A 22,600-nucleotide genomic window follows, 5' to 3' on the forward strand; every position below is an offset into this window, starting at 1 on the left:
ATTAAATTATTCTGACTTTTTCTTATTACTGTCTCTCCTGGTTCAGACTAAGGCATTAAAAAGCCACGAGGCACATTGATCTTGTGCTATTTCCCATTTAATATTGAAGCACTTGAAGCTCATGGGAAAGGTCATTCTGATCACATCTCTACCCGAGGAGATTTGGATTGCACAAATGAACATCCAGACGCTCAAAGCTCCTGCCCACCACACGTGGCTGTTCCCTTTGGGTCAAACACTGCCAGGCTATGTTGTGAGCCTCCCGTTGGTGTTCACTGAAAGAAGCAAAATGGCCTTTAAAAGGAGACATAGCCAGCATGGAATGGAGTCAAGAGGAACTCCAGCTGGACTGTTAGCCTGGAAACTGCCATAAACTGTGGAGGTGAACTCCAAATGAAAGATCACGCAACGGGGACCTGGAGGCAAGCAGATGGCTTTTAAAACTGGGAGTCTCACACCAGCTACAAGCAAGTAATTACCAGCAAGTCACAGCTGTGCTAGACCACATGAGCAGGTGAAAATGTGACTATGCTAGGGTGTGATCGCACTGCCAGCATCCTCCGACACTCCTCCTCTTCTCTAGCTGGCCCTAATGCTACCAGATGTAGGGGTTATTTGCTTCAGAGAGGTTGGAGCAGTTTCTCCTTAGGAGGCCTTTAAAAACAGGGGTGGGAAGGAAGTTAACAAGATGCTCTAAAGTGGTGGATGAGTGTAGTTACCGTTGTGAGAGGTGAGGAGTGCATCCAGAGAAACGCACAGCTTCCCAAAGAGGATGCTAAGGACTAGCAAGGCGTGAGCTGGGGCTGGGAGGGAGGTTTCTTCACTGGATCCCTCACTGCCTGCTGACCAAGCCAGTCTGTTCCTGAATGCATAAAGACACCCGGTGTAGAAAGGCTGTATTTGCCCCAGCCACAGCTGGGGGGGAGCAGCTGATGCCAAGTGCCTGATCCAGAGTGATGGGCTAGACTACAAAAGCCAACCTTCAGCAGCCAGCCTGCTCCAACTACTCAGCTTCTTTTCCAGATGCTTTTTCCAACAAATCTAAAGAGCGTGGACATGCTAACAGAGTCTGAGGACTTGTGTTTTGTGCATTTCAACAAGAAAAAAGTGAGAAAAAGCAAAGAGAAGTATGATGCTGAAACATCTCCTCCAGCCCATGCAAGCCACTCTCAAGTGACCTTACCTGCTGTCTTCAAATCCACCAGTGAGAAATTCTTCGGCAACAAGCTGGTTCCTGCCTCCGCTGAAGCCTGAAATCTCCTGGCCATTCACTCCTTGGCAGCTGGGAGAGGTGCTGAGCCCCTGTGTGCTGAACCACATGCGAAACACCCAAACTCTTCCTCCTGGTCAGTCAGAAATGCATATTTAAGAGTGTCATTCCAGCAAGGTAAATCAGACCCCACACACCTCCAGACACCCCCCCCCCTTTGCCTTAGTTTTCCAACCCCATGGCAGAGGTTTCCTTTCCAGGCCACCAGACGCTGTTAGACAAATGAGAGAAAATCCATCTTGGCCATGAGGGCAAAGGCACGATTCCTCCCCCTGCTCACCCCTCTCCACAGCAGAGGCTAAAAGCCACGTACAGATAACTTCTCCTCTTGCTTCCTTCCTCCTTCCTTCCTTTCTGCAATCCGAGGAGAAGAGGGTGAAGAAAATGGCACTTGGATTAAATAAACTAACAATCATCACGCAGGGCTTTTAGCTGCAAGTGAGCCAAGTGTCCTGTAACATTAAATAAATGCAAGATTAACCTTCACAGCTTCCACACTAAATTATTTATCTTGAGAGGCGAAGAGGTCAGGATTGAAACAAAGGGTAAATATTTGACGGAGGCGCTGCGTGTGCTGGCTGCACAGCTGTTTGCCGACCGCACCGGTGCTGCCTGCACATCCCTCCCACGGGGCTGGTTTCACTGCACCCCAGCCCATTGGCACCCTGGGACTCAGCTGCAGACAGGATGAGGCCCTTGTACCCTTGGCCATGGCATCCTGCCTGGCAAAAGCCACCAGGGCAGAGGAGAGCCCCTGTGATGTGACAGGGGATGATACTTGCCGTGATTTCGCCCAGCATCCGATGCGTCTTAATTAGCAGTCGCATCTGCCTTCAATACTGGAGTATTATTAACCGCATGATTTACATACAACCATTTGTGTAGCCACCGTAGGCAGGGAATTACCTGATAACAAAATACCCTGCTGTTCATGCTAAGTGACAGACTCAGAAATATTAGTCTGTTTAATCAAAGCACTAACAACACGGAATAGACAAAAATATTTTGCCATTCCCTAGCTGATCTCCCCCATTAAGATGCTCAAGCATTCTTCTGTCAAAGACATGCCAATTATTTTTTTTTTCCCAATAAAAAATTAAAATTTAGCCACTACTGGGAAAGCATACGACATCTGTTTAACAGTGAATAGCAACATTACAGTGCATTCAAAGGTGAGAAATGCAAAAGACTATGGCCAAGACTGATGTAATTAGCCAGGATGTACAACACCTTAAATTACGAGCACTGTACTTCCCAGAAGTGCCAGGCTTTGGAAGAAGAAGTGGGCAGGATCTCAGTGTTAAGTCACTTGAAAACAATTCCCGTAACGCACATTTTTCCCTAGAAGGAGCACCACCAGCTCACTAACCCATAACTCTGCTTGAAGCACCCATTTCCTCGCTCGTCTTGCTGTCCCAGCCTGGAGCAGATGCAAACCAGCGTGGGTGCAATGGACTTCACTAGGCCAGGATGTGCAATGGCAAAGAGGAAAAAAAAAAAAAAAAAAAAAGAAAAAAAAAAAGTCCAAGCTATGAAATTTAAACATTTCAGCTATTTTTGAATACAACAAATTCACAGTATCATACTCCAGGAGTGTGAAGGAGAGAGCAAGGCGAGGTGCCCTCTGCCCTAGGCTGCTGCTCAGTGGGATAGACACAATTTCTCAGGCATCTGTGTGGCCGGTCCCCTTGGTGTACAAGGCATTAAACCACTCGCAGGGTCCAAGGTCAGGAAGGGATTTTCTCTGAGTGAAGGGAATTGCTGGAATGGGCTCTTACACTCCTCCAACAGTAAGGTGTGTGCTTTGGCTGTTGGATCATCATCTGCTCATTTCCACGCAGCAGATCCTTGCTGTTCTGGGAATCAAAGATGCTGGCGCTGCTCTTGATACAGTGGTGTCTCCAAGGAGCAGTTTAGCTGGTGGGGTTGGACCTGGGCAGGGTGTGAGGGGGTACTGCAGAGCCTTTCCCAGCCCCACATAGGAGCCCCCACTCCCTTCTCCTCACACCAAACCCCTCCACCTGAAGATCCACTCTCCCAGGACAGCCCATCGCCGCCAGCACCCCGTGAGCCACCAAGGCACAGCCAGGAGCACCTCAGATCATCCCAGAGAGACAACATCAGGGGTCTGGAGAGGAGATACCTGGACAGAAGAGCCCCTCCTGCCACGGTGCTGCCACCCCTCACCAGCTGATGAAGGCTGTGCCTCTGCTGCCAGACAGCACGTGTGTTAGCACAGGGTCGGGGGGGGGTGAGTAAGCTGTGAAACCCTCCTGCCGGCGAGATATGTTGCTTTCTACCAATTATGAGCACAGCTATAGGTAAAGAAGCCATAGCAACAAAAACTTGACCTGCTCTGCTCCAGAGACATAGCTGGAGCCTATTCGAGCCTTAATGCAGTCTCTTAACGCCTACTGCTGTTAATGGTTCCTGCATAATAAGGGGGATTACGGATCTATTACCGATCTGTCACCTCTTAAAGAATATGCCATTAATCACGATCGTTTATTTGCAAATTGGTTTATAATTTTGAAAATCTTTTGCAAATTACTTTAAATGGAAGAGGGTGGGGGGCAAGGGACTTTCAAAGCAGGCTTCCATGCTATTTCTTCCCTCAGCCTAGTGCCCCTTTTTGAGCCAAATCACTGTTTGTGCATGCCTGCATACATTCACAGAGGTATTTACATACGGGAGTAAACCAGATAAGCACAGCCAGACATTCCTGGCTCAGCCCCTGCAGACGCCGGCCTCCCTGAGAGACTCCCCGTGCTCTCCCTGTTCCCAATCCTTTGCATCCTTCCTAAATGTCACCCCCACACCCAGCTCCATCCTCCCTCGGCTGGGGAGGAGCACGGCCACCCCATTCTCCAGCTCCACGGATTAAGGCGGCTTTGCCTGGATTACGGCTGCCAATCAAGTTCAAGTGCATTTTTCGTAGTTGAATGTGTGGCACAAGGTTTCAAATAAAATCATCAAGTGCAGTCGATTAAACTCATTAAGTCCTTACGGACTCGCCTGTGTACTGTGCTGTTATCAGATTCGGAGACATGAGAATTAATTAGGCCGCTGTTCTCCTTTGTCTGGATTAGCGTGCCAGGCCTGGCGCCCGGGTGTTTTCCTGGGGAAACACGAGGCCTGTAATCTCCTTACCAGCCCAGCCAGGCAGACGGAGGCCTAAGAGATTTCTTCAACATTCCCCAAAGATCAAACAACAAGAACACGCTGGTCTTTGAGGTTTTTTCCTCCTGTTTTTCTTTCTTTCCTCCTCGACGTGCAGTGCAGCTCATGAATAAAAGGCAGCTCGGTGGGAAGGGGCAGGCAGGGAGAAATGGCTGCAGGAGCCAGTGGGTGCCTGGCACCAGGGCTGGAAATGCTCCTCACATTAACCTCCTTACCAGGGTATACTAGGGCTGTCCCACAAGCTCCTGATGGTGACAAGGGCCTTTCCGTATCCACAACCTTCCTCCTCCATGCAGAACAACACTTCTGTCCCTATGGGATCTTCCCCCACAGCCACATCCCTGGGGTCACCACTCACATTTGGGTACAGACACACAAAGGGACAAAGGGTGTCCTCTCCAGCCGCACAGATCCAGAGCACTTTGGAATCACGGCTGCCACACAACACGACACGACTCTCCAGGACGTCCCACGTGCCATTGTTTCTGCAGCGAGTGCAGTGCCTCTGGTATTTGCATCACCCACCTCTGGGAACCACAGCTCCTTCACAGAGCAACCATTGCATTTGTGAGCTGCTTGGAGAGATGGACATGTAGGTGGAAGGAAAGAACAAGACACTGGCTGCTGGGACAGCATAGTCCTAAACAAGAGGGTCTGTGGAATCAAGTATCCATGTGGTTCTCTGCTCTGTACTGGAGGACACGGTGGGCAGAAGGGCCAAGATGAAGATAAACAGGGATATATGTAATACACCCAGCTGCACTAAAATTTGTAACATTCTGGTCCCTTCCTACAGAGCAGAATCCCACTACTCAAATACTAACCCTAAACAACCTCCCTACATCACTCCCCATGTGCTCCACTCTGTAGAGAAGACATATGTGGTATATATTCATTATCACAAGGCTTTTAACAGAGAACAGCCTACACTCTATTACCAATACCAATATCACACACACTATACTAATACCAGCATCATGCAATACTAATATACACAGCTGAACAATTAGACCTCTGCAGTGCAAGGGAGACTTACAAATTCCCTTATAACCCTTTTCTAGTGGCACAAGGATCTTCATTTACAACAGGGATCTGCAAATCTCTCCCCTCATTTTAAGGCTGCTCCTCATTCATCAAAGTCAGTTATCAGACAGGAGGGCAGGATATGGGAGATCCGCAGCCAGTGAGGACACACACGTGTCCACGTGTGAAATGAGGGTTTCTGCCTCTGTCACAGTGAAGCCAGTTGGTCTTTAACTAAGGTATTGTTTTGCAGAGCAATGCGGCTGAGGAAAGGCCTTACGAAGGCGTATTGCCAAAGTGAACTTTATCCAACAGGCTTTTCCAGTGGACACAAATCCTTTCCGATGGGCCAGCTGCCCGCAAACACACTGCAACAAATTTATGAGAACATAACTGTGCTGTAAAGAGATGAACTTAAGGGACAAAGAAAAGTAATCCATATTAAGGCTGGCAAGGGCTTTGCACCTGCTAACAGTCCTGCTGAATTGCATTTGAGGGGAGCTGAACTACAGCAATTTCTAAAGTAAATCACTTGGGCCTGCCAGTACTTTCTCCAGTTTATTACAGAAATTTACTCACAAAGGTCAGTGACCCCACAGTCAATGACTCCCCCAGGTGACTTCCCGAGCCGTGTTAAGCCACAAGCGTTTGCTCTCACTCCCTCTGATCTTCCCTTTCTCTCCTCCTCCTCTTCCACTTCCCTGTTTCACTCGCCACTCCACTGAATCCCTTCGTTTTTTCTCTCTATTGTCAAATCACGGGAGCAGGGTGTGATGTGACAAGGCAGTGCTGCAGGAACAATAAGGGATGTGGACGTGAAGGAGCAACAGAGAGGCAAAAGGGCTGAGAAGGGAAGCCGAGAAGCCTGGATGTGACGGAAGGGAAAGGGAGGTGTGAAGAGCTGCAGGGACAGCAGTAAGGCAGCTACAATCTCAGGAAGGATGGAGGATTTTCATACCTGCCTCCCTGCAGAGATGATGTGAAGTCAGGGGTGACAGTGGGAGCAAAGCTGCATCCTCCAAATCGCAGAGGGCCTCCAGAGTCATGTAAGCTGCAAAGGTGAGGAGGAAGACTAAGGGGCAGAGCAGGTGAGAGGCGCAAAGCAGAAGGTCTGATGGCGTTGCATGGGAGAAAATGAGGGCTCCTGGCCCAGCCTGTCTTGTGACGAGAGCGGTACAGCCCAGCCAAAGGAGGTCATTCAAGGGCGTCAGGTGAGTTCTGCTCTCCACCAATTTCCACTCCTTTCCTAAAAGGGGGTATAGGAAAATCTGCATTTTCCGAGCCCAGAACATCTGCACTTAAACTAAATGAACCCCACCAAAATCTTGTCTAACTATAGCCAAATTCAGAGAGCCAACTCTGCTTTCCAGCAAGTTCTCCAGGCCTGATATAAAACTAACCCTCATCATTTCCCCAGTAGAAACTCAAGAAAAAGAAATTCTTCAGGAAATACTTCACCCAGGTACCAACTGCTAAAAGTTTAAAGGCATCCTAGTCCACAGCAGGATTTCTGCCACTTCTCCATCCCTGCCTGCTCCCTTCTGCTTCTGCCCAGGCACCTCTCTGAACCAGCCGTCAGCACTGCTTGTGGTCAACACAGCCTTCCACAAATTATTAATCACAAGCGAAAACATACAGAGTGAGCAGGCATCCTTCCTCCTTTCCCAGTTCTAAAGGGTTCTTCTTCCAGTGTCTCCTTCTCACTCACCTTTTTCTTTCTTCTCCCCCCACCACACACAGGGAGTCGATGGATGTCTCTTTAAGGCCCTGTGCCTGCCACCTTGCAGCACACCCTTGTAAATCAGATAAATATCTCAAGGATCCTTATCCTGGGAAAATTGAGATAATTGCGTCAAATTGAAGTGCCTCTCTTTTATTTTTCTTTTTTTTTTTTTCCCCTTCTTCTTCTCTTTTCAGCTGGAGTCTCTTGTAGTAACAGGTGTGCTGACTGCTAATTCCTGCACAGGAGTTGCTCCTGTTCTCAGAAGGGATGGCCCTCGATGGCTGGTCCCAGGCAAGCTCGTGAAGGGATTTTTAACCAAGGTATGCTGTCAGTCAGGAACTTTTTCACAGCTCTGTCCAAGTCTCTCTCGGAAGAGGTGATCCCTGCCAGTGTATCCCTGACACACACGTGCTCAGGAGGTGTCTGCTGCGGTGTGCATAGCAAGTTGTGCCTGTAAGAGGTTACAAGGGATCAGCTCTGCTGTCCTCCTCCCACGATGTGCCCAGTGCTGTACAAACTGAGGAAGACATGCAGGAAGGTGAAGTTTTAGAGACATAAGAGGGATGCTCTTTTAGAAAAGGGTGGAGAGAATAGACTTAAAATACAGCCTGATGGCTTTCAGGCTTCTCTGTACCTGTCTCCACGTGGCAGTAGTAGGCACGTGTCTGTATGCAGTTCTTGCACAAGCAGTCCTGCAGAAAGCCCACGGGCAATTTCTCCAGATGCTGTGATGTGGTATCAAAAGACTGTGCACACTCAGACACTCCGTGTGCACAGGAGGTGACCTCCATCCATCACACACAGTGTCCTGCACAGAGGAAAAGTTTGCCCAGGATGGCAGGTCTCTGCCAACGATAAAGTAAATTCCTGGAGTGCTGGGTCCTGGCTGTGGCCTGCCAAATCTCACAGCCCTCAGGACAAGGGAGGGCAGGGAAGTGAGGCAAGAGGGAAAGAAGCGGAAAAGAGGAAAATACTTCACCTGATGTGAGTCTAACAGGGTCAGGGATTTGCTGGTAATGGAAGAAAGGAAATGAACAGGAATTGGGCTAGAGCAGCCCAGAGGTGGGGATGAGTGGATCAGACAGCTGAGTCTCATGAAAATCTGTGCAGGAAGCACCAAAGGAGCCAAATTCCTTTGTGGAGCATTTTGCAGACTGTTTCACACGGTGCTCATGGCTCCTCTGATCTACCAGTTCTTGCAGAATCAGAACTGTTCAAACGCTGTAGCTGTGACTTGGACACGACATAGGGACACCCATCTGGGGCTGCTGCTTCCTGAAAAGAGTGAGAGCATGGAAGATACACAGGGGACAAGAAGGGCACAGTGAGAAAGGGAGAAAAAAAAAAAAAAAAAAAGTAGAAGTAGAAGTAGAAATGTACAAGAGCAACAGAAGAAGAAAAGTAACTAAAGTGACAGACAGCAAACTTGATCATGACCTCAGTGATAACACGGGACATTGGGAAAACAAACACAAGAAGTACAAAGGACAGAGAAGAACAGGATTCAGGTGCAAGGAGATGGGACATTAAGAAAACAGCAGGAAAACTAACACAGTAGTCAAGTCAAGTCAAGAAGGCCCTGAGTGATGATCCAAGCTGGCCTGCTCCAAGCTGGTCCTTAGTCTCTTCCAACCCATACCTGTCTGTGACCCCTTGGCAGGACAGAGGAACACCAACACCATATGGGAGGATGGGCAGACCCCAGAACCAGCCCCTATTTCTCACTCTCATTGCCATGTGCATCTTCCTCACCTAGAAGCCATGAAAACACCTCCCACCAGCTGTTAAGAACAGACACAGCTGCAACAAGTTATTATCCCTCCCTCCCACTGTAGTGGCCAAAGCCACCAGAAGAGCAGGGCACAGGGCAACAGGTGAGGAGATCAAGAGGCAAGCAGCAACCCTGCTGCTTTTCTCCTGGGGGGAGAAAACTTCACAAAGCAGAAGTGTGCGGTGTTTTGCTTTTGGCACTCTACAGCTGAACACACAAACAAATTGGGACTGTCAGGAGGACAGAAGGTGAATGATGGTGCAATCCGAAGGGGATGATTACTTCTCTAAGAGATTTCCAAGCAGCACCTGGGGTCTCAGGGGAAACCAGCAAAGAGGATTTTCAGGTGACTCTGCGTAAGGCGGGGAGCACAAACACAGGAGGTGCTCAGGGAGGAGGATTTATTCTGCACCAGAGAGCTGGCAAGCAGTGGAGAGAGACATGATGGTACTGAGCATGGCCCTCATAACGACAAGCCTCCTCCAAGTGCGTGTTAGACCTTCAAACCCAGCCAGCTCAGCTAAAGCAGACGTTGGCTGGGAAAAAGCAGAGCAGGCTGGCTGCAGGCCTCATGAGATGAATGCTGAGCTTGGGCGAGCGGTCTCGAGGCTGCAGGTGGGCTGAGAGAGGAGGACAACAGCTGCTTCTACTTCATCCTGGCCTCCTGTGCCAGGCCACCCTACCCTTGTCCCCAGCAGAGCCACAGCTCTCTGCAGACTCATCAGAGCCCATTCTTCTGCAGAAGCTCTCACACACACCAATAATAACCTGAGAGCGCAGGCAGGGCTGAAGGAAGATGAATGCAGCGGCTGAACGAGGTAGTTCAGAGTTGCAGCTCCAGCCAGAGCTTGGCCTGGGTGTCTCTATCCTTTCCAGCTTTGGGGAGGGAAGAAGAAAAACTTGGAAAGCCGGAAAACAGCTGCCCAGAAAGACCAGTGATGAAGAATGGATAGAGGGAGTTCCCATGAATCAAATCCCTCTATGTGGTTGCAGCCACCACGTTCTCACCTTCCTCTGCCAAGCCACCAGAAGCAGCCACCGTGGAACACCATGCCCTCTGCTCAGGACACATGCAGCACAAGTTCACTCCTCCATGCTGTCCATGTAGACTTAGCTTGACCTTGAAAGCAGCACCACAAATGCAGAGAAGGGAGAGGTTGGTCCTCCATGGCTCCCCTTTCCCTTGCACTCATCCTACAAAGAGGCTGAGGACAGGTTTCAGTGCCCAGGGGGCAGGATGGCCCCTGCCCAACCTGTGCAGGCACTCCTGGCATCAGCAACCCCCCACAACATTTCCCCTCCTCTCGGGAAGAACGGGCTTGACGGTGTTTTGACTCCCTTCTCAGAGACTCCCACACGGCACTTTACAATCCAGCTTCGCTCTCGCATACACATCCCGGGCTGCATCCCAGAGACGTGTGTCAGGCACGAAGCGCTGTCAGTCAGCCCCAGTCACAACACTTCAGGGCTCGGGAGAAGCCTGATGGATCGGGGGGAGGGTACACAGGAATGAGAAGAAAAGGCTGAACAGCTAAAAAATGAAAGGAGATAGACAAATCCAGCGGGGGAATGGCAGGGACTGTTCCATAAAGAAAGGATGCTTTTCAGCTGTGATAAGGTAGTGGTGTCAGGCGTAGAAAAGGACGGAGATGTTCGGGTGGAGGCGGAGAGGGAAGGCTCATGGCAGGAGTGACCGGGGGCAGTTCTCCCATCACCACCCAGATATTTCTTGCACAACAAGAAACCTACAATCCTGATTGCCCAGAAATGCAAAACTGGGCAAAATAGGGAGCAGGGGTCCAGAGGAGGAGATGGTCCATTAAAGGGTGCTGCAGTGGTGAGGGACGAGGTCCTCCCCTGTTCTGGGAGCTGAAGGAAATGGAGAAAAGACCTCAAGCACTGCACAGAAGTTTGAGATTAGTTGAGCGTGCTCATATTATGAATCTCAGTCTCTTCCACCATGCATGAAATGAGTAAATATTCATTGGGCTGAAGAGAGAGAGAGGAGAGGGGGAGGAGAGATGACTCCATAGCTTAATTGAGATAAGTGTTCACTGGAATACCTCTCTCCCACTTGCAGGCTGGAAGTCCTACTTCTTTTTACTCCCCCTCTGCAATCTGGGGATTAAATAATGTTTAATCATTTCTTACAAAGTGGAAAAGCTCAAATGGCAGAGACTGAGCAGGCTCCCCTGCCACCTTACACACAGAATGCCCTGATAACCAGGAGGGTCTCTTGGGGAGGGAGCCGTGGGTTCAAGTCTCTCTCAGAGAGAGAAGAGATTGTAGGAAGAGGGCTCCAGCTGCTAAACTATGTGGTAGGAGTCACAAACATTTCTCTGCCCATGCAGACCCTAACATCTCAGCTGTACCCAGAGAAGACCTCATGAACTGGGCTCTGCCAGTGAGAGAGATACCCATGCCCAGATTATTCTGGTGTTGCTTGAACATAAGCTAAGCACAGTGAAATCATAGGTAGATCTGGCAAAGTGCAGACAAATCTTCAGGGAGGATCAGGAATATGGATATATGGGCAGCTACATTGAGAGGCAGCAGAACAGGGCTTCTGAGGAGCCAAACTAGACCCCTGAAGTTACTTTCTGCTTGGTGTAAAACGTACCTCTTTCAAACAGACATTTCTTCACAGATCTTGTGAGATGGGACAACAGACCCGTCCTTGCAGTCATGGAGAAGACAGAGGAAGGCACAAACAAAGCAACCACATGAGAAGCCTGCTGCCCAGCTACACCATTCCCACGTGAACCTCCATGAATCCTACAAGCCTCTTGTCCATCAGGAGACACCATCACCTCCCTAGCTCAGTCAGGGGATGTGGGAGCACAACCCAGGAACTTTTTCAAATTCATCACGGAGGGGAAGATCCCCTTGCATGAGAGCTGTCTGCAGCTCTGGCCTCACAGGCTGTGTTCTGCCAGCTCTCATAGGGCTGGAGTGTTTTTTTTCTTAGCCACAGGACAGACAGGGATGGTGGAGTGGGTGGCATATGCTCTGACTTCAAAAGATATTTGCTAATCTCTGAAAAAGATATTTGCTAATCTCTGAGGTGCAATCTTATTAGAAAAATGCAATAGGTCATAAGGGGTAGGGAGGGGAAGCTCTAGAAATTACATGTCACCTAAAAAATTGGCTGGAAGAAATGGGAGTCTCTCTGCAGGCTGACTCATGGGGAAAGGTGAGTCCATCCCTCCCACTTCCTTTCACTCACCTTCTCAGTCACCAGTGGTTTTCCTCTGGTGCAACCCAACTTTACAGCTCCTGGTCTCTGTGTGTATCTGACATACGGCAGACGGAAGGTGTAGCAATACTGTGAAGAGCATGAAGGGACAGCCAGGTGAGGAAGCAAAGAGAGTAGAGTAGGACCCATATCCTTTAAACCTTGGGATCCGTGCTTTCAGTCACCTACCTTCACTGGGGAGCAGAGCTCATGACTCAGACCACATAGCCATGGTGAGGAACCACCAGCCTTGTGAGTCACTTTTATGATCTAATCACTGGGGAGAAGAAAAGTCCAACGAGAGGAGGATAGAGCAAGCCTCCCCCTTTGCTGACACTACTTCATCATAAATAACTTCTAGAAAGTGCTGCAAAACACCTCTTCAAACCCAAGAGGAGGCCAAGGAAAGGGAGAGCCCCCCAGGCACCCCATTATTCCCCCAGCCCACCACGAACCTATAAAGCGATCGGCCCTTGCAAACCCCAGCCCAGCTCTGGCTGGGTTAATGTGACAATCCATTTCTGACAGCGTGTCAATACAAAGCAATTTAGGAGTGCATGAAAAATCGACCTGAGGTAACAGGCAATTTCTCCGCTCTGCTGGTTAGACGGAAGTAGGGACCAACGAGGCCAGCAGCTCCACGCACACCTCGGTAGTGCTGGCTCTGCCCACGTTAGCGGCTGTCACCGGGATGGGGCACGGCAGGAGCAGGACATCATCTACAGGACACGGTGTCAGGATGAGGAGCTAAGGCAAGGATTGCTGAGGTCAGCATCCCGCTCTTTCTCTGCATTAAGACTAGTTAACCAAAAGGCATTTCAGTATGTGAAGTAACCAGCTGGTTATAACAGTGGTTTTTAATGTATGCATGATTGCAAGGCAGCACCCTGACCTCGAGTCCATACAGCCTGCCCCTCAGGGGGAGAGCCACTGGCTGAACACTCCAGACTGCAGAGGGATAAGGGGCAGTCTAGAAAACCCAACAAACTGTGGCCAAAGAAACCAATTCATCTTTCAAGCCAAACCCCAAGCATGCCCGGGAGGGAGCAGGGGCACTCACCAACACCTTCTGCCACAGCCACGAGCAGGTTTCACACCGACACATCTGCCCATGAGAGGCAGTGAGTATTGCCATGGGGAAGCTGGAGGTGCAGTGGGAGAGGAAGATGAAGGCTCTGGCACGGCCCTCCTTCCCTCTCTGGCAGCACCGATTGCTGGAGAGCCATCACCTGCCTCCTGCCCACATGGTGGCCACCAGCAGCCATCTGAGAGCGCTGCCTCCACCACGCCGTGCAAATGCATTGGCTCAAACACCTAGGCTGGCGTAGAAAAACAGAGGTTCAACCCAATCCAAGCAAATCTGTCTGCAAATGCAGCAGCATGCTGGCAGTGCTCATCCCACACAATGGGCTAGCGGACCCTCCCACCATGCTAAAAGCATCGCAGCCTGTTATTATTAAAAGCAGAAAACACAACGGAGCCCACACTGCCGAGTCCGGCCTTTTTCTCCTTCACAGCCCCAGAATGTTTCAGCCTGAAGAGCTGGTGTAGATCCCTCACTCATCTAGAGAGGCCAGAAGTGCCGCCTCTGCTGAGAGAGTCAGTCGAAATGATGCTCGCTGCCTGCTTTTTAGATCGAACAACTTCGAATTGGGCTGAACTTCCCGCCCATGCTGTGCCCCATACACATACAGCTCTAGAGGGGGCTAAGCAAGGAAATGCGCAGTTTAAAAAAAGGTAGAAAGGGTAGAGAGAGGAAATAAAATCGTCGTGAATCTGCCAGAATGACATGCTGGGTTAAACCTACCCTTGGAAACATTTTTACCCAGGAAACCATGGGCTAGAGCCAGAGAGGCAGGGTTTAGGGTTGGGTCCTTTTTGTGTGGTTGCATTAAGAGTAAGATTCCCATTTTATTTTGATTTAATAAGCTCGTTAATGCATGTTAACAAAATTAAAAGTCATTATTAAAGGCAGATGTACGGGTGTATGAATAGCTAAGCATCAGCTTTGCCTTCAGATCATCCACAGCTTCAGCGTATGCTTCCAATAACCAGCTGTCACTTACCAGCGATGTGGTAACTCTCTTATTAAATCCTAAATGGGCATATGGGGGTTACATTTAACGTGGTGCTTCCCCCCCTCCCCGACTTCTATCTTTTCCCACACGCAACTGAGCCAACTCACGAATTCCCTGCAACATTTTTTCCCTTAGTTAATGGGATGCATGTTGAGATCAGAAAGGCCAGATGATGACCTGTCTTTTTTGTTTCTACATCTCGTTGGAAAAATCCATATGATTCTCCATGTGTCAAAGGAGTCCTAACACATCCCAGATGCCCGAGCGCTAATTGCGCTTTTTCTACTAGAAGCCGCTGAGCTCCCCCGAGAAGCCCTTCAACCACAAGCCCTGTTTGTCCAGCGCTGCCACGTTCCTGAACAGCTTTGCAGTAACAGGCTGGCAAGCTTGGCTCTTGGAGGAGCCACGAACGACAACCCAGCACGAACACCTCCTTACTCACAGACTGCATATTCAGAGGCTGCTGTAAACCAGGGCACCACGGGGTTGTGAGAAGCAAAACCTGCTTCTGCGCTGAGCACTGGGGCAAAGGGTTAAACGAGAAAATCGATCTTGTTTGCAAAGTTCCAGTAGGGCTACAGTAAAAATGCCACCAGATGCAAACAGTATGTAAAATCAGGATAACGCTTCTGCCTTCCGTCGGTTTTCTTATCTTTTGCTTTTTAGCTAAGGCAAATGCAATTATCCACGCGGGAGGCAGTGCCTGTACCTGCCAGTGCTGTGGCCTCCAGCTGGGAGCAGAGGGGACGTGTATCCCCTGCCAAGTCACCCCAACGGGCTGCAGCCTCATGGGCTGGGCAGGAGCAGCAGGAAGGGGCAGCTCTGCTCTGTCCTGCCCCAGGCTGTGGTCACTGCTGCCCTGGGAAGTGGAGGAGAGCATCAGGGTCTTGCTCTCCTCCTGTGTCCTCCTCTAGCCCCTGTTATCAGCCACAAACACGGGATATTTGTGGTCTAGACTTGCCCACCCGTATGTAGGAAGGTCCTGTACAGAGTGCCATCAATCATCCGTAGAAATATTAAGCTGCTGGGGAGCTGAAGCTGTCATGTGCTGTATTCATTCTTTTGAGGATCAAGTATCTCAGCAAAAGCAGGAGTCCACACGCAGAGCCTCCTCCATCCCTGATCTCATTATGGCCCTGCCACGTGCACAAACCCCTTTCCCTCCCGGTCTCTCTTCCCACAGCACTGACCACAGCTCATAAATTAATAAGTGCATGTACTTTCAAAATCAGGTTTGTGGTGAGGGAGACAGTGAAGATGAAGTGGAAGGGAAGGGGAAGAAAACAAGCCCAACACATACAAACAGCTCAAACACTGCAAAATGTTTAACAACATGTAAGTCCCTCAAAACCACAAACCCCTTGGTCTCTATCCGCTGGCCAGATTTGCTAATAGGTTTCCTACCAGTGCCAGTGTGAAAGGCAGTGGCGCACAAGGACCCAGCATCCTTTGTTCTTACTCCAATTATGTGCCAAAATAAATTCAAGGGGGAAAAAAAGCCTAATCCATAGTCACTCTTTAGTCTTGCACAGCTTATTAAAACCAAAAGGACAAGATAATCCACCTGGGCTGGCAAGTTGGAGGCTGCTCATCCCCCTTCCAGAAGAAATCAACTCATGTATCCTCCTCGGGCTCCCAGGAGGCTCAGAGACCAGAAGACACCGACAATATGCTACAGAAAAGAAGAAGAAAGAAAAAAAGAAGTTAATTATGGAAAAGGTTCAGAGGAAAGCATGTTTCTGCACAGCTGCTGAGGGCAAGCAGGAGCTGTACGAGCAGCAGGAGCTGCTGGCTTCAGGCTCATGGTCATCAGAGGATCACACCAGTGAGGCATCGCCAGCTGGGGATTTGGTGGGATAGGATGGGCAGCTCCAGAGGTTTGTCAGCAGACTGAGCGTGGCTCAGCAGACTGAGCCACAAGGAGGCTGAAGAAGAGAAGAAAACTGTGTTGCTATTGCCCAGCTTGACCCTGGTGCTGTAGAGGTGACAGAAACCAGGACAAGCAATAAAACTGGCAGGGCTTTGCTCCCCTCAAGACAAGTGGGACCAGGGAAGTGGCAAGGCAGCGACGTCCTCACCAACATGATGGATGAAGACATATGAGAGAATAGAGGAAGATCATTTAGGGTCAGCATCACTTGGACAACGGAGATAAAAGCAGCTCTGTTAGGAAAGTGATGAAAGACCTCCCTGGAGCAGCAGGAATGGGTTTGAATGGACATGGAAATTCCTGTTAACACCATTAGAAAGAGAGAAACTATCAGAAAAATACTTACTGTGGGAGACTAACTGGGCAAATGAAGACCAAAAACAAAAACAAAAAAATCTGAAACAGTAGGGTCCAGATACCCAAGTTACCATGGTCAAAAAGTGGAACAGCAACAGTAGGTGTAGCACCAAGAAGGGAGACTGTTTTAGACTCAACATTGATGAGTGATAAGAACACCATGGAAGGGCTGGAACTGGAAAATAACCTTGGACAGGGTGACTTATTTTAAACTTATGCTGTATTTTGACATATTTTAACCAGAGCAGACAGATAAACAAGAGCAGAATGTCGCCTAAAGGTTCCTGGTTTCAAAAGGGCAAACCCATGTCTTGGATATAAAAGGGAGGTTCAAGCTTCCTTAAACCAAGTGAAAAACTCCGTGGAGACTGCATCCCAAAGGTGGAAAAAATACACAAGGAGCAGCTCCTAACTTGCTGGAATTAATATGGTAAGAGGGATAAACGTAGTAAGGAAAGAGCACAGAAAGGAAAATGATTAAGCAGCAGAGAAGGAAGGTTTGTAGGGGCTGTGAAGTGGAGAGATAGAGTGAGAAATGCCAGAAGTCAAACTGAGTTAGACCTTGGGAAGGATATTAAAACAAATAGTGAAAGGTTCTCCAGCCATACAAACACAAAGATAATAAAGACAGAACAAGCAGTGCTGTGATGCAGGACAGGGAACAAGAGTTCACAGAAAGTCTAGGTGAGGCCCCAAGACTAAATGAATTCTTCTCGGCAGCTCTGGACAGGGACAATAATTGTAAACATACGAACTAGGCTGCGTAACCAACATGGAAAATGTTCTTACCACAGCTGAAAGGGAAGTGGGGAACCAAGATCTGCCTGTGATCAAGTGATGGGGCACCCAGGTAGCCCCCAGCCCAAAGTCCTGGTGGAAGTAGCCTGTGGTATGACAGGAATGGGGTCAAGGGCTCTGATAAATCCATCAGAAAGGAGGTGGAGAACAGAAAATGCAGCACCACGAAGTAAGAAGAATGAAAAATAAATCTGAGCAGCTGCCAACCCGGTGTGTGAGGGAAGAAGGAAAGACAAGGGTGGGCTGGGGGATGCTGGACTATTCTGAACAGGGACTTTTATCATTTTTGTCTTATTTTTCTGATAATATCTCCTTGGTAAAGGAAAATCTGCACGTTAGTGAATCGTTTGATGCAGTGGCACAATGAGAAGTGACTTGCTATGGTACAGAGGAGGAGGCTTAGAGCCCAGGCGATGTAGAGCCAGGCTGGGATCTGGTGGTGCAGCAGCAGAGGGCTGGGAGGGAAGGGGACAGCAACAAACAGGTCACCCACTCTCAAGGACAACAACAGAAACAATGAAATCCTGCCTGGATAACCTATGAGTAGGAAGTGACCTAAGAGGGGACACAAACTTTTTGTTTTCTTGGCTGAAGGAGATGCGATTACTCTCTCCATCCTAACTGTAAAGAAAGGGAAAAGCAGTGGAAGGATGACACCAGTGCTAAAAATATATCAACTAGCTAGAAACATGCCTAAACTCAGAATTACGCCTCACCAGAGCAGTGAGGCAGCTGGGGCAAACGAGGAGGAGGAAAAAAAAGGGGGGGTGGAAGGAAAGATTTTTAAGATGGAGCCTGCTAGGAGTATGAAAGGGATTTTATGAGGTGGTTCCCAGCTGGGAATTTGGCCAAGGTACTGAGGTTAACACACCCACTACTCTGAAAAATACCAAGGGATTTTCAGCAGCCAGAAATTGCCAAGACCTGGGTTTTAAATCTCCACTGCTGAAATGCAACTATTTATTCAGAGCAGTTCCACTTGAGTAACTATGTGAAATGCTGCTCTGAGACTCTCAAAAGTCTCCCGGGGAGCAGGCAAAAAAATACATATATTCTGTCTAGAGCTGATTCTCTTTCCACACTTCTCTCCCTCTCATCCCTCTTCACCACTAACAGGATTTGCAACAGAGCAGCCCAGCCCTTGGGGCTGTGCAGTTCCTGGCCCCTCTCCCCACATTTGTAACCCCATGGAGATATCGCCTTTGGAAATCCAGGCGTGAGGAGCAGGGTCCCTGGAGCTGTGGGGACTGCAGACACCTCTGTGCCCTCATGGCAAGCAGGGAAAGAGTTTAGGTGTCTGTATGAGTAGTACAGTTCAGATGTGTCCAAGAAATACCAGCTAGGAGCAGATGCCTTCAGAGCCATTCAAGGTTTTCTTAATATCAGCCTAGCTGGGATGAAAGAGCAGTGAGCCATCTCCAGCCAAAGCAAAATGAGGAGTTACCAGCACCCCCAGGGGCCCACAGGGAGCAAACAGCTCATCTTACCTCCTGTTGTCTCTTTGCCATGGGGAGACCCAGGTACCACAAAGCCAGGGGGGTCTTTTGGTGAGGTGGCTGCACCGCGTCTTCCTGCAACAACCACCAGACACTGCAGAAAGAAATTGATGTGCCATGGCCCTCCATTTGCTGAGGGGATTGTTTTTATATCCCTGTGCCTTCCTCTGCTCCGTATTATTTGTCCCCTGTGTGCTATGATACCAGCGAAAACCTCCACACTGCAGCCCAGACCTGAACCAAGGAGCCTTACGAGCTGCAAGCAGCACCCACGGCACGGCACACAAACACCCCAGGTCCAGGGAAGCCGTTGCCTTTCTGACATGCCCATATTTGCTCTGCTCCTCAGGGGACTTAACCAAAATCCTTTGCCATCCCACTGAAAGCACCTTGCTGCATGCCCACCTGTGGCACACGCCAAAGCCCCTCAGTGCAGCACCTGGCCCAGCACCTGCCCCTGGGAGCCAGCACCCTGACAGCACCTGGGGATGAGCACAGCCCTTGCTCATCCATCACCTGCCGGGCTGTGGGTGTCAGCATCCCTGGTTTGGCTGCAGATGAAGCCCAGGCTGGTAAAACACACCAGGGCTGGCTGCAGGGGAAATTTAGCCATAGAAGTTCCCACTCCCCTGCTTGCTGCCTGCACACTTCAGTAGCTCGGTGTGGGATCAGACAGGTTAGCCCCAGTGCTCTGACCCCTAGGGCTGCCGGCACTCACACCCCTTGCTCCTCACCCAAAGGAGACTCCCTTCCACCTCCCTCAGCTCTGGCAGGGTCTCAGGACCCCGAACCACAACAGCTGAGCGAACTGCACAGGATGCAGCCCCACAACACCACGTCCCAGCCCAGAGCCAGCCCACCCATCGCGCTGGGTGACATCCCTCACCATCCCCAGCACCTCCAGCAGCCCCACAGAGAGGGGACAGTCCCCACACATCCCCTCAGATCCCTCACCTCCCTCCTGCCCACCCTACCCACACTCCCTCCCCTTCCCCTGCCCTTCTCCGCCGCTTGCACCACGGGCGCGTGTGCCCTCAATCTGTCGGCTCGGATTAGAGTCCGGAGCCGTTCCCCTCTGCCGAGCACGGAGCCCGTCGGGGCTGCGAGGCCGCGTCTGCCACGGCAGGTTATGGGAGACGGGGTCAGACAGGGCTGGCGCAGCGCTGCAGAGGGGTGGGTGGCCACTGCCAGGACGGAGAGGATCCCCCCTTCCCTTCCCACGGAGCTGGGTTTGGGTTTGAGAGGCAGAGATGGGATGGAAAGGGGTAAGGGGTGCAAGAGGAGCGGGGCTTTCTTGCCATACGTGGCTGGAGGTGGCTGCCCCAGCTCCAGGAATGCGGGCCGTTTCGGTTTACAGAGGTGTTTCTTCATGGTATTACAAATAAATGTCAATAAAAATGAAGTGTATAAAATGCAACATGGCTTTTTTTCCTTTTTTTTTTTTTTTCCTTTCTTTCCCCCAACAAAACTTGCTAAACATGAGTGCACTCTTCTCTCCATTCCCAACATCGGATCAGCTTCACTCCAGCTGCTCCCTGGGAGCAGTTCCTGGCCTCTGACATCCCCCAAAAGTGCCTGGACAGGAGCTGAGCTCCTGCAGGAAGCCCCCTTGCCCTTCACCACACCTCAGCCCACGCCACCAGCACTTTCTGCTCAGGCTGGAGCCCAGCACCGCTGCAGAGATGAATCCAAGGGAAGGATGGGAGGAAAGGGAGGAGGTTCCCAGGAGGATAACGAGATGTCTGCACAAGGAGGTGAATTACCAGTTGGGAGAGGAGCAGGACAAGCTACCAGGACGCCCCTCACATGCACACAGCCCAGCCAGGGGGTCGGGCGGGTGGGCAGCAAGCCCCAGAGGCCTGCACTGCGTTGGCTGAGGATGACGGGCTGGGTCTGACAGCTCTGTGGGCTGTCACCATCTATTGCGTTGTGTTCCCTGAAGGACAGCAGGGCGAGCACAATGCCCAGAGCCCTGATGAGCAGGCTAGCAGGCACACAGGCACAGCAAGGAGCCAGCCCCAGCCTCTCCAATTCAAGCCTCTCTCCTCTTTCTTCTGGAAACACGGGGCTGGGAAGCCCAGTGCAGGAGCTGAGCAGAAGTAACCAACCTCCCAACTTAAAGCCATGGGGTTCTTGTTGTGGGGGCTGATTCCACTTACTCTAGAGACCAGGGCCAGCTGAGAAATGTGGATTTAGCTTCTGAAATGCCTCAAAACCTCAGGTGTTCATTTCAGACATTTCCAGCCCAGTCCTCTCTGATAGGATGGAGAAATGGATTATCAGTGCTGGAGGGAGAAGCTCCGTTAGGTCCCAGCTTGTCTACCCACACCCAGAGCCTCCAACACTTTGCCCTTTCCAGCAACAGGCAGAAAATCCAGCACAACAGCACCTGGACAAGTGCCACCCAGCCTGCCCTCTCTGTCCCTGCAGCCACTGAAGCTCGTCCAGCAGCTGGGGCACACGGTGACACGGCGGTGACACGACGGAGGCCCAGCTGCAGCTCCTGTGCTGGAGGACAGCTTTGCCACAACATCCTGGGGCACCAGCAGCAAGGAGAGTGGCACATCCCTCAGGCTGCCCCACAGGCTGGGCTCTCTTTCCTCTGCCCAACCCGCAACCCCACGACCCGAAAGTGTCCTCTTACTGCAGCCCAGTGACACAGAAAAACAGCCGTCAGGATGGGGGGAAGGGGTCAGATGCTGGCGTGGAGAACCCCCCCTGAGTCAGACGCACAAACAAACCCACATCACCGCTTCTCGTGGATGTCACAAGAAGTGGCACGAGCTGTAGCTGCAGGAAAAAAAATCCAATAGACACCAATTAAATGCATGACTTGATGCCTCTGCTACGGCAGCCAGTGGTGGCTTGCTGGTGGCAGCTGAGTGTCACTGGCCAGTGCTGACACTGCCGAGCCTCTGCCTCTCCCAGGGGATGTTGGGGACAGTCAGTGTCACCAGCACAACCAGAGCTGCCTGCGCACGCCTGCGGACCAGCTAGCTTGATGCGAAGTACGCCACAAAATCCTTCCTGTCCTGCCTTGAAACCAGGGGATTGCTACTTGGTCATAAGCCCAAATGTCCCTAGAGCATTAACAGAGGGTGGACCCAGTGGAAAAGTTTGGGGTGGGTGCTGCATCCCATGGCATGGCAGGGAAGGGATCGCCCCACCGCAGAGACGCCTGGAGCAGCTGCCTGGTGGCAACATGAGAAAGCCAAAAGAGTCCAAGAGGAAGCCAAATCACAGCCCGAGCCCCATTTTTTGAACATGGTGATGCAGATGTCTATACCCAACACACCCAAATGTTACTCAGAAGAGTTGCTCTGGTGTGGTGGCCACAGGAGCGTGACTGCTCGCCCCATCCCACCAGCAAGTGCTCCCAAAAGCATCCTGCCCAGTGCCAGCAGTCATGCAGCAGGTGTTGCACTGCAGTTAGCCCAAGTATCTGCATCGCTCTGCACCTCAGATTTCCTACAGGACTTGTGTCTGCTCCCCTACAGCCCCTGGCTCGCCCTCTGCTCTTCAGCCAGGAGCATCGAGTGCATGGTAAGCACATCTGCAAGGAGCACGCTTCCCTCCTCTGATGTAAACTGCAGCCACTAGAGGGTAATCCAGCCCTCCGAGTCACATCAGCGCCTTGCTTTCATACAGCAGGCCCAGGTGAGTGCCTGAACCCCAATTACAGGGTGCCTTTCAGCAGATCCTGCCCAAATCAGCACCCACATCGCTCCTGGCCAAGCAG

General features: G+C 50.6%; 1 long non-coding RNA gene across 2 annotated transcripts in view; it reads right to left on the minus strand.

Moving 5' to 3' along the window:
* Positions 1-1,719, minus strand: part of LOC101792134 (uncharacterized) — a 45,113-nt gene extending 43,394 nt beyond the window's left edge. Inside the window, exons 1-2 of one of the 2 annotated variants that reach the window (XR_011812610.1) lie at positions 1,584-1,719; positions 1,184-1,343 (exon numbers count right to left, since the gene is read on the minus strand). This is a non-coding gene — a long non-coding RNA (uncharacterized lncRNA). Of the gene's footprint in view, positions 1-1,183; positions 1,344-1,550 lie in introns of both variants that reach the window. The other variant, XR_011812611.1, reaches the window with a different exon arrangement.
* Between the last annotated feature and the right edge of the window lie 20,881 nt (positions 1,720-22,600).

Source organism: Anas platyrhynchos, chromosome 13, assembly GCF_047663525.1.
Source record: "Anas platyrhynchos isolate ZD024472 breed Pekin duck chromosome 13, IASCAAS_PekinDuck_T2T, whole genome shotgun sequence".
Lineage (NCBI taxonomy): Eukaryota > Metazoa > Chordata > Aves > Anseriformes > Anatidae > Anas > Anas platyrhynchos.